Source organism: Equus przewalskii, chromosome 6 (genome assembly GCF_037783145.1).
Source record: "Equus przewalskii isolate Varuska chromosome 6, EquPr2, whole genome shotgun sequence".
In the NCBI taxonomy this organism is placed as follows: Eukaryota; Metazoa; Chordata; class Mammalia; order Perissodactyla; family Equidae; genus Equus; species Equus przewalskii.
In genome coordinates, this window is record NC_091836.1 from 42,430,722 (window position 1) to 42,443,361 (window position 12,640).

At 42.2% G+C, this 12,640-nt stretch overlaps 1 long non-coding RNA gene across 12 annotated transcripts in view; it reads right to left on the bottom strand.

The window, feature by feature from the left end:
* LOC139083900 (uncharacterized) overlaps positions 1-12,640 on the bottom strand; it is a 100,754-nt gene that overhangs the window by 994 nt on the left and 87,120 nt on the right. For 6 of the 12 annotated variants that reach the window (XR_011540979.1, XR_011540976.1, XR_011540981.1 and 3 more), the window contains one exon: positions 5,457-11,654. This is a non-coding gene — a long non-coding RNA (uncharacterized lncRNA). Of the gene's footprint in view, positions 1-1,907; positions 1,993-5,455; positions 11,655-12,640 lie in introns of those variants that run through there. The other 6 variants (XR_011540983.1, XR_011540986.1, XR_011540985.1 and 3 more) reach the window with 2 other exon arrangements.

Genomic DNA, 12,640 nt, shown 5'->3' on the forward strand with positions numbered 1-12,640 from the left:
TGCAAGTGTCCGCAGCCCATCCTGCTGCTTTTTCAAGGGTTCCTCAAATCTTGATTTTCAATCATATCATTATCATCACCATGAAATTTCATCCTGTCCGTCAAGATTCCCCATTAGGTCCTTGCCCTCAGCAACACCCTTTATCTTCCTCAGAGACTGACACCCTTGAAAGAAGTTAACAACTTTACTCTCTGAGAAAATAAGTCAGTGCCTGAGATGACTTAGCTGTTCTGGAAGAGTTGGAAGAGGACAAAGGGAGACTAAGGGAAAGGGAGAGTTTTCCATAGCAGTCAAATACAATAGAACGCTGGAGAAACACTGATTGAATGAAACATTGAGGAAGACCGCCGACAGTTAGTGAGGAGCTGGAGAGGGAAGAGAAATGCAGCAGAATGAACCACCCACAGACCACTCAGCAAGGAGAAGCCACACTGCCTGAATATGAGCAACTGATGCTGGTTGGAGAGCTAGGTAATTTGCCACAAATACCACATGAACTTGAAGGACAGAGATCAGACAGGTGATTCAAGGAATATTAGTTTTGAGTTCCTAAAATTATTTGCTAAACCCCATGATGAGCTATAATCATGTTATTTTATACTAATATGACTGTTTAACAAGCTATTTTATTTCCTGCAATATATCTCTCCATTTTTGGTAGTCTTCTCCTTAGTCATTAGGAATCAGCTTCAATTCCAACTTCCCTCTGAAGCCCCTCAGAGAATTTTAAAGACAACTATAAACTGCCCACCTTCGTAATTTTTGTATATACTTCTTTACTTCTGTCTCTTTCACTTCGCATTGCTTGTCTCATGCCCACCACACTTCCAGCAAACTATGACTTCCTTGGCAATAGATATAGGTCTTACCTATGGTCATATTCATGTCATATACTATAAAGTCTGTCTTGATAAATGTTTATTGAAAGCAAAAATAAATAGATTGACAGGATACATTAAAGTAGTCTTTAATCCAAGTTATTTAAGCTGTTTACTTGAAAAAGCCTGGAAAAGAGTGCACCCCACTTTCCTCATTCAGAGTCAAATGGCTTTCTAGCTCTCCCGATGGAAGCCACCCTCTCCTTTGATATTCCTTTCTTGGCTACTTACTGTCTTGTGTTCAATAACAAGACTAGGGAATCTAACCTGTGGAGTCAATCCAAATCACATGCTCACTGGGGACTGGAAGGGCTAAACACCACCAATGTTGTGGTTCCATAGCCCTTTAGCGCGAATGAAAATGTCTTCATGTAGCACCTGCAATCCTATAAATGGATTTAACCTCAGTACCCAGGGAAACCTGTTTTCAAGGGAAGGTCCACCAGCAAGAGAATCAGTGGAGATGTTTATAAACAACAGTCCTTGTTCCTCCCGCTCTAGACCTGATTACTCAAGATCTCTAAGGTAAAGCCTAGGACTCTACTTTTTAACCAGTTCCTCAAGAAATTCTAAGGAATACTAAGTTTGAGGATCTTTGCCCTAAGGAAATGAGACCAAGAAAAAAGAAAGGAGGAAGGAGAGAAAAAGGAGGCGGGGGGAGAGAAAGTTCAGTGAAAGGAGAAAAAGAAGTGCTTGCTACATGTCAGGTACTGTACAAGAAAATGCAAAATGTTTAAGATACATAAAAAACAAATGTTGAGACTTCAAAAGTAAAAGTCTAAAATAACATATTAACCAATATATTAATTGGGCAAATTCTAACAAAAATAACATTTTGGTAGTTATAATAGTACAAAAATAAGACTTTATGACAAAAAGCATCAAGGTTATAAACTTCTTAAGGGAAGAAATTGCTGATTCTCACAAGAGTAACTGACATATAACAGATGCTGAATGGATATAGAAGGAATAGAGGGAGAAAAGAAGGAGGGGGCCAGCCAAAGCGGCATAGTGGTTAAGTTCACATACTTCACCTCGGCAGCCCGGGGTTCACAGGTTCAGATCCGGGGCGTTGACATATATACCGCTCATCAAGTCATGCTGTGGCGGCATCCTACATACAAAACAGAGGAAGATTGGCACAGATGTTATCTCAGGGACAATCTTCCTCACCAAAAAAAAAAGAAAAGAAGGAGGGAGCAAGATGGCCAAGCCTGGATGCAATCAGACTTAAGGTTTTGGCTCCAAAGTCCATCTTCTTTCAGCTACCAAACTAAAAGTCCCTTTAAATCTAAAGTCCTATGATAATCAGTAATAGGAGAGACACAGAGCACGAACTCAGAAGACTTAGGTATAAGTTCTACCTACAAGCCATAGCACCTTAGGTAAGTCACGCAAAATCCCTGGGTCCCAGTTTTCCCACGAGTTGGCTTAAACTGTGAAAGAACCATATGGATGTAATATAGCACTATTTTCACTATTAGTACCCTTTCTGTGTTCCATAAGGTTAGTAAATTGTGCAAAAGCTTTAAACATTACGTATGATCAAAAGCACTGTACAGATGCAACATATTGTAAAGATATTATAACTAATATTTATTGAATGATAATTGTGTGTCAGAAATTATACAAAGTGTTTTAAATGTACATATTTGTCATTATAGCAATCCTACAAGGGACATTCCATCACAGTCTCCATTTTATAATCAAGGAAGCTGTAACGCAGAAAAGTTAAGTAACTCTCCCAAGCTCACACAGCTAATAAGTGACAGAACTGGAGTCTGAATCCAGGCAATTTGATTCTGGAGACTACACTCTTAGTTGCGACACCATTAAGAAATGGTGGTCACAATCAGAAATTATTCCTCGTGTATGAATCAGGAAACTATTTCTAGTGACTACTTGCAACTGTGGTATTTTCTCTTGATCTACTTGTAGTAACTTCCTTCTCAAGGCGGTCATCCCGCTGCTCGGCCATTTCCTGGTATCTGGTTTTTGCTGTGACTCTTTACCCAAGACTTGCTGTCACCATGCAGAGGCGGCACTGTGTGACGCGGGGTAGTCGGTTCCCTCACCCTCGTGCGCCCTTCGGGCTACTGGCTCATTTCTATGCTTTGTTCCACAGCCTAGCTTTCTGGAAGAGTTGTCTCCATATCCTCTCCTCCTGAAGATTACTTGTGGTCTCTGTAGTTTTTAAATTCAGTGAATAGTTTTCATTTGTCTTTCATGACCTTTGTGCAGCATTTGATAATATTGGCAGCTCTATCTCTAGAATTCTACGCTCTCCTCACTCCTAGGACCTTATTCCCACCTTTGTTCTCCAGTGGCTAGGTTTCAGTGTTCTTCACGAGCCCCTTTTCCTCTGCCCATCTATTTAACAGCCATGCTCTCCAGGATCTCCCCACTAAACACACTCTCCCTGGAATATCTCCCCTGCTCTCATCGTTTCGACTGCTCGTGTTTTCCAAGTCTATCTCTAGAAGAGCTCTCTGCTGAGCTCTAGATCAGTCTAACCAACTGCTTCCTGAACATCTCTACTTGGCTGGTGCCCAGGTCCCTCAGATTCGACAGATCCAAGGAAGAATCCATGCTCTTCATTCCCCAAACTCTTCCTCCTCCTGAGTTCTCCATACCAGTGACCTGGAAACCGTTCTTTCTCTCCTCATAGTCTCCTGCATACAACCCATCTTCTAGTCTCATTACTCAGCTTTCTTCTTACCTCTGGAATTGCCCTCCTCTTTCCTACTTGCTTAGTCACTGTCTTATCAAACCTAAATGGTCTTGCCTTTTCCAGATGCATTCTCCATGATTTTTCTAAAATGTAAATAAATTAAGGTCTTCTACTGCTTAAAATCATTCCATAGTATTCCATTCCTTTTGGATAATTTTCAACCTCCTACCTTGGCATGGCATTCTAAGCTAGGAAGTTCAGAACTTGGTCCTAACTTTCTGTCCCCGACCTAACCTCTCACCACTCCCATCTGTCACACAGACTGTAATCAAATAAAACTACCTGCAATGCACCATTCTCTCTTATGAACCTTTAAAAAATGCTCTCTCAACTTCAATTGCACTGACCACTCACTTCACTTAGCATTCACTCTCACTTAGCATTTTGCTAATTTCTGTTCCTTATTTTAAATCTTAACCCAAACCTTACCCCTTCCAGGCAGCTTTCTCTAACTCCCTTCTCCACCCCCAGAGGAGATTAGAAGTCCCTTCTCTTTACTTCATATGATACAATTTCTTCTCTGTATAATAGTCTGTAGGATGGCCTTTCTCCCTCCCTAGATTATGAGGTCTGTGAGAGATCAATGTGGAAGTTATTTTTCACATATATTCTTAGCAATTAGCACAGTGCCTGGCACATGGGAGGCATTCAATATGGATTTACTGAATGAATGAATGAAGAAATGACATAAGAAAGAGAAGCATTTGGATACAGCCTCCAAAGCGGGAGACCCTGTGCCTGGCACCCCGGCTTCTGCATCGTCTGCAGTTGCTAGTCGAGCACAGTGAAGAGCTACTTACTTTCCCCTCAAAGTATGAACTCTCTCCAAAGTCCTGTTTGTGCAAAGGCTGCAATGAAAGAAGCACCTTTTTAAAGAGAAAGGTCTCTGGCAATCAGCAAGCATGGGACGAATCCGAGACCCACCAGCTTTCCTGGGGCTGTGTGTCTGCAGTTAGATGTATGGAAAAGCTTGTGCAGAATGAGATGCCTTCTTCTCAGAAAAGGAAACATGTTATTTAAATAGCAATGCCTCTTACCATCAAGGCTTCAATCTAGAAAATCAGAGTTTGGATTTTCTCAAAAAATAATCCCGGGGGGCTGTGTCAAGAGTCAGGGCAGGAGGCCTTTGGATTTCCATTCACTTTTAAAAGAAAGCCCCTTTTTTTTCAGATAGAAGAGAAGGCAAAGATCCAGATTTGTAGGCAAGCTATTTTAGTGTCTAATACAGCTCTTACTGACAGGACAGAGGGGCAAAAAACATGTAAGTTAAACAGCACAGGTTGCTTTTGGGATTGCCATGCCCGTGTCCATGGATGAAGCTGCGTGTGTGAAAATACACACATCTCAACTTTTCCCCCTTTGGTTGTCTTTCTTGGGTCTTGGGCATCCTGACATCCTGACATCCCCTACCTCCTGCAACCTCCAGGTAGACTATTCCCCTTACCACCGCGGGCCTCCACCTTTCTCTGAAAGGTCAGGAGTTAGATCAGGCAATGTTCAAGAACTGCTCTGATTACAATTCTCTGTGATCCTTCTAAAACTTGGTTATTTTAATATTCTATCTTCATGCTAAAGAGTACAGAGGGAAAAAACATAGGCTAGTCATTGTGGTAAAATTAATATAAATCTTTGGGATGAGAGGCATTGGATTCGAGTCCTGTCTTTACCATTTATTTGCCACGTCATCTAAGGAGAATTACTTAACTTCCGTGAGTCCCTAGACTTAAAGTAAAATTAAACTTACCTCCCTTAAAAGGGTTCTTGTGAAGATACGGCTCAAGAGCAATGTCTTATTCATCTCTATATCTATAGTGCCTGAGTGACTGAAGGAGTGAATAAAAGAGGCCTTTGGAATCAAACACATCTTTATTTCAGCAGAGACAAATAACAACTGACAGATCACGACAGAAACGTGCCTAAACGGCAACCACACCTCCCCCGAGTGCTGCCTAGAAGCCGTCTCCGTTTTGGGCAAGTCTCTGTAGTGGGAGGTCCAGCACTGGCTTCCCTGTGACTTTGCATCTGGGGCTCTCAATGGGCCTCTCCTCTGGAGGCGAGCCCCCTGGGCCAACGCTTGGACCTGCAGGCCTTCTGGAGCAGCAGGAGAGCAGGGAGGGGGAATTTGCAGAAGACAGGGAACACCTGTAAGAGGTGAATGTGGGGAGCCAGGACAGGGAGGGGCGCATTCATCACCTTGCCAGACAAGCAGAGCCCCTCATTTGCTCTCATCTGCTGCCCTCCAAGAGACAGCAGTCTGTCAGGCACCTGCTTCATCGGCAGTTGAGGGTCATTAATTTGAATTAATAGCGCTGCACTTCTCTGGGCTTTGTTTTGCTTTGTTTCCCTCCTGTGGACGCCACAGTCTCCTTTCTTTGTCACCTGCTTCCATGAGTGGAGAGACACCATGAACAAACGTCCAATTAGCGAGGAAAAGAAAGTCTGCGTGGATTCCCAGCCAGAAGTCACCTTCCTCTAAACCCAAAGACCACACATCACACGATCTGGCTGTTTCCACAGAATTCACCACGCTGGGAGCACCCTTGCCATCCCCTGACCTCCTAATCCTACGGTAATGGTCCCTTCTTCCTAGGGATGTTAGTATCTCCCACTCACTCCAGCCGGCGTACCTCCCTGCTCAAGCTACTACAGAAATAATACCCATTGTACAGGGATGCAGTGAGGATCAAAGATACTGTATGCAAAGGCCTGGCTTAGTGTCTGACCCATGATATACATGCGATAAATGTGACCACATTCTTCAGGAATAGGCCTGGCAAGTCTCCTTCCTCTTGCTCTATGGAAGCTCATGTAGGTTAAGGGGCATAAAGGCAGCCAAGAACAACAGAAGACATGGCGTCCCAAGTTCTTCAGTGAGAGAAACACTTTAGCAGTCCTGCTGAGCCAGGCACAGACCTTGAAGGCTGAGGAAGTCTCTGAGCTTGATCAGTAGAATCACCAGTGTGCCTGGTCAGTTCTATCTCTCCAGGGCTGGCCATGGCGCCTGTACCTGCTTTTCCGGCCTGGCATTTATCAACAAGGCATCCTTTTTACCAGCTGATACAGAGAGACAGGCTCAGAGAGCTGCTCTACCACAAGCTGCTCTCGGGCACTGCAGCTCCCACAAGAGAACTCAGATAGCGAGCCTGACTGTACTCAAACACTGAGCCACCATTGGGAAATATGGGTTTTCATGTATCACTGGGGCTTGCAAGAGATTATCTTGTCAGCTTCAATAACTAATGAAGACAGTTTTAGACAACTCATTTCCTGCTCTAGAGAGCACTCATCTGCCTGGCTTGCTGTGGTTGAACTTCAAGAAGACACTGAGGGTGTTGCCGGACAGGTCTGAGTAAGAATTGACAGGCTGAGGGACAGCCTACCAGGGAGATAGCTAAAGAAAGGCTGGGCTCCTAGGGGGTCCCTTATCAGGACTCTTGGCTCCAAGAACTTCAGCCTTCTAAAAAGACAAGCACTTTTTCTCACCTCAGTGAAGCACAAAAAGATCTCAGGCATCTGCAGTAGAAAGAGGCCACCATAGGGATCTTGGAACATCAATAATTCAAATATGTCCTTATACAACCATCTTTCAATGCCAGTGCATCTGCTGCAACATATGAAAGGCGTTGCCAACTTGTGAAAGCCCATTAGGATTTACTGACAAAGCTGAGTGCCTCCAGATTCCCTTCCTCATCTACCGTCGCTCCTCTCCTCCCCTCCCTGTCAACCACACCAAACCTCAAAAAGACCAAGAATGGTGGCTGTAGAGCCAACTGGAAGGAAATGACTTGTAGCAGGTGGTACCACCTGTCCTCATCTAGTTCCAGCCAAAACAATCCACTCTCTATCATTCCAAACTGCAGAGAATGTGTAACCAGTTCAGCATGAACTCGGCCTCATCCTGGCAAGTGGAGAGGAAGAGGGAAGGCTTTGGTTCCTGCCACGAGCCATTTGGGAGGGATAGTAGTCAGCAGCATGGTTTACCCATCTCCCATTTTTGCCCCTGGGATCTAGTGGTGAGTGATCCTCCTAGCAACTTACTTAGTCTCCAAATGCCAGCTGAATGCCTGTGTGCCCGCACTGCCCACTGTACTGGTATTTGGCTGCAAGACCTGCCACCTGCCTAGCTGCCTCTCATATCAAAGGCTGTACGAGCAACACACTTGAAATATGTACCTTTGTGCTAGACTGCCCAATCCACTTTCTTCCTCAAAAATCATTACTTTCTGTCTTCATTACGTTCCTAAAGTTCTAACCCTGTTAAAATTTCTGAAGCAAGATCTTCCACCCTCCCCACTCCCAAATTAATTTCCTTCTCTACATCATTTGTTCAATAGCTCACTGAATCACAGTGCTTTCTGTGTAATGAGACCGTAATATTTCAGACTTTCCGGGACACCAATCAGACCACTTATCAGCACTAATTTGCCTCCTGCTCCAGATTCTATTTCTCGCTACTCCCTGTGGAACCCTCTGCACTTCAACTAAGTAAGTTAAATGCTTTCTTTCTGTGGAAGAAGAAAACTTGAAGCAGTCATGCAAGCTAAATAACTAGAGTCATTGTAACCGCATTAGGATAACCCTAAAACGGCTGAGGTCTAAATGGTAGGTGAATTGGTTCTATTATTATTTTAAAAATCTGTAAGTTCAAACACCGTGCTCTTATTCCAGATCCCAAGTGTGTACTGGCTCCCCTGGGTCCATTCATGAGACACATTGAGCTGCGTCCTCTAGAAAGTCTGGGCTCACCTCCCCATTCTCCAGAGAAGATCAATAACAGCATCAACTTGCTTCCATAAGCACATGCCAATCACATCCTTGAAGTTTCATCTTGGGGTCTGCAATGTAGGCGTGTGCCTTTTAAAACTGTTAAGCTACTAAGAAGTCTTAACAGTGTCGTCTGTCACTCAAGTGACAAGAAAGAGTGTCATGAGCTATATTTGGCATAGACTTGGCCCTTATTAGAGTGTTATGCTCAGTTTGGGAATTCTAATTTCCAAAAGGTACAGAGAAATTGGAGATGGTCCAAGACAGAAGAGTGAAAATGATTAAATGGGTGGAGAGTGGAAACTCAGGAAAAAGGTTAAATGAATGTGGATGATTTATCAAAGGCAAAAAAAAAGCAGGATAGACCAAATCTCTTGAAGTAAAGGAGACATTATGTTGAGGCAGCCGAAGCCCATTGCTCCTTGATATAAGGATACATTTTTATGTTTTGATATTATGCTTATCAGTCTCTAGACTACATTTGTTAACTTTTGAAAGCATTGCAACCGGATAATGAGATTATCAAAATAATTTTTCTTGTACCTCAAGAAAAAAATTATCTCCATCTATATCAACTTATTTAATCCTCAAATCATTCCAAGATATATAGGAATTGAGGCCCTCAAGACAATCGCTCCAGATCACCTAGCCATTAGTTTGGATCCAGAATTTAGGATGGTGTTTCCTGAGGTCATTGGCCTCCACCACTGCTGCTTCAGCCAGATCCCCTATTCCCAAATTCGTAGGTTGGTTGTATCTGGAAGAAGAGCACTAGACTACGACCTGGGCATAGGATGATTATAACTCTTTCATTTAGGTTACTGTGAAAAATCAGGTAGGAATTTCTCCCTAAACTATGAATTACAATTGCCTCCAGATTGTTATTTTTCTTAAACTCCAGAAAAACAATAGACCAAAGTTTGTCAACTCCTAAGATTTTTATTTGGGTGATTGGGTAAATGGTGAGGCCATGAAAGGAGCCCAAGAATATCTATAGAGGAGACGGCTTACGGACAAAGGAGATGAGAGAGGTTTTGATATATTGAGTCTGAGGGAACTGTGGAATATCCAGGTGGAGCGGTCCACTGGGAAGCTGATTAGAGTAGTCAGAAATTTGGGTAAATGTCTGCACTCAAAAATTAAATTTGAGTATTACTGCATATATGTCTAATTTGACCCCTAAGAGCCAAGGTGGCTTCTCAGGGCATAGGGGTAGAATGAGAAAGCAGGCAGCAGGAGTACGACTTTGTGGAACGTCTCTTGAAGAAGGCAGAAGAGGAAATGTCAGAGTAGAGAAGCAAAACTTATGACAGAAGGTACAATTCCCCAAAGAGCTATAAAAGTAATGAATAGTTATGTGTCAACTAAATGGCATTGAATATTGGGGCATTGAATACCCCAAAAATATTTGGAGTAAATGAAGTAGAAGACTTTAATAAAACTCTCATAAATGGACAAATCAAATACACAAAAATAAGCAATGACAGAAACTATAATTAACAAAACTGATTTAACATAATCTGCATATATATATACATATAAAGAAGAGAAAATATAGCTTTTTCAAATTCCCATGAAAAATGGATAAAAACATGATCCAGATTTGACTACAAAGAAAATCTCAATATATTTCAAAATATACAGGCCATTTTCTGAACTTAATGTAATAAAACTAGCTATCAACAACAGAGGACAAAGAAATAAGTAAACAAAGGCCTAGGCTTTTGAAATTGAAAAACACTTTCCTAAAGAATTCTTGGGTACAAAAAAACTTAGAAATAATATTAGAGACTAGTTATAAAAAGGCAATACTGATAACACTACACCCAAAGCAATTTTTAAAGAATCAGAAAAATCTGGTGTCATGGAAGCCAAGAGAATAGAGGACTTCAACAAAGGAATGAGCAACAGTAGCAACAGCTACAAAGAGATCCCCTAGAAGGTAAGCACTGAAAAACGTCCATTGGATTCGGCAATAAGAAGATGGTTGACTTTGCTAGAATAATTTCAATAGACCAGAATATCTTCGCTATTTCAATAGAATAATTAAGATGCTATTGGTGAATAAATAACTAAAAGCTGAGGAAATAGAGATATGAAGTTTAGAATACTCTTTTGAAATGTTTAGATAAGAATGAGAGAAAAAATATAAAAGTAACAAGAGTAAGATTCAGGATCGGCAGAGACTTGCTTTATTTGTTTATCGTTTTTGAATTGGAGAGACTCAGATATATAGAGAGTAAGAATCTGGGGCCATCAAAAAGAAAAAAAAAAACTTAGAGAGACAGTAAGTGGGAATGTAGGATGTGAAGCCCGACCTAGAGAAACATGGAAGGGAATAGGGTGAGGGTCACGGGTAGAGCTGACCTTGAAGAACAAAAGACACACTTCCCCCTCCCAGATTGAAAAAATAAGTGAGGATGGATGTGGGTGTATGTAATTCAGGCTGATAAGCAGAATGTTGCTTTATCAGTGAAGGAAGACACAAGCTCATCTTCTGAAACTAAATGGAGTTGAGGTTGATCAGGCAATAAGAGCTAAGCCCATAAAAATAACTGCTAAAATCATTAAAAACTAATTTATAAATATTAGCTAATTTAATCCTATGAAGAATTTTATGAGGAAAGAATAGCATTTATTATTAATTATTGCCATTTTTAAAAGTGAGGAGTCTCAGGCACAAAGAAGTTAATCATCCAGGTCAGACAGCTAGCAAGTGAAGGCAGCATTCACATCCACAAAGCCGTGTCCTTAAGCGCTATGGTACACTACATACAGGTATTAAATTAAGCCCAGACTTTTGGGGGGATGGAGGCTTTAGGCTTGGGCACAAAATATATGGGTTTATAAAAGCAAGCATGGCTGAAGAAATCAAGTTGAAGTGCATCGCCAACTACGTCATCGGAGTTGTGTTGTTTCTATTCACCGCAGCCTATTGATCTCTGCTGGAGAAGTCACCGAAACCTGGCCCAACACGCCGTCCCTCCATCAGGAGTAATTTATAAGCCTGTTGAGAGATGCTGTGAGACTGATGAACCCAGCCGGCTGGTGGAGCAGGTCTCGTGATTGATTCTCTCGCCGTTCTCCTGCTCAGCCATTTCACCCTGATCAGGGCACACTGCCTCATTCCCCACATTCATCCATCACCCAGTAAACATCATCAACTCTGTAGACCACAGGCACCATCTTTCGTATTTTGTTTTCTTTTTATGTGAGATCCTTAAAACTTGCTGTGGCTTATCTCCACCACTCCCTGCCATGCCAACTCACCACAGACATACCTGTGAGAGAACAGTTGACAAAAGACACAGGTGAAACTGGATATCTAATATGAAGGGAAGCAAGGATTCAGAATCCAATCCCAGATGAGCCTTTCTAATTGGGACATGGGTGGCGAAGGAATCATGCATCTGCTAACATCTGCAGCACAGGCAGGCAAACAATTTTAAACTTCTTCGGAGTATCCCTTTAAAAAATGCTCTATGTATGCCCAAAAATACAGTGGCATATCTTTTTGTTTTTCCTGGAACAGGCTTTATATGTCACTTATAAACAGCTACAAAATATGCTGTCAGAAAGCCAGTGGAGGTTTTGTGGGGAGAGAACCATGCATATTGTCACAGAATTGTACAGAAAACTTACAAAAAAGTGAAAAAGGGAGAGTGTAAAGAAAGAAAGCATGATGTTTCATCCATAAATAATAGTCATATTGGTGTTTCAGTGTTCCCAACTCTTAGAGCCAGAAGTTAATCTTATCTCATGTGATACTTCACAAACAAAATGATGTCTGGACCAGAAAGGAATTGGATGGAAATCTTACCTGTTCATCTTCTTAGTGCACCGACCGGATCCTTCACTCCCACATCCACCAAGATAGAAGAGCTCCCTCCCCAGAATGGTGCCCACTGAGTCTCCCCCAGGAATTTCCCCCAGCAAAAGGAGCTGCCTTGCTGAGTGATTGATTTGGCAGTGCAAAGGCCTGGCCCCTTGGCTTCAATCAGAGACAACTCTGAAGGGCCATTCCAGCTTCTAGAATGTCCTGTGGGATAAGCTGAGGCTATTATTGTGACTATAGTGCAATTCAATTTCTCCCACGGCCTAGCCCTGCTTCTCTCACTCCCTTATAGGTGCTGTGGCCAAGAGCACACCCTAGTCAATCACCAGCTGTCAAATCCCTATTTCCCCAGGAACTTGACTCATGACACTTAGGAAATGAAATCTACAGAGTTGAAAGTCCACTACATTATTAAATGTATCAGGGCTAATT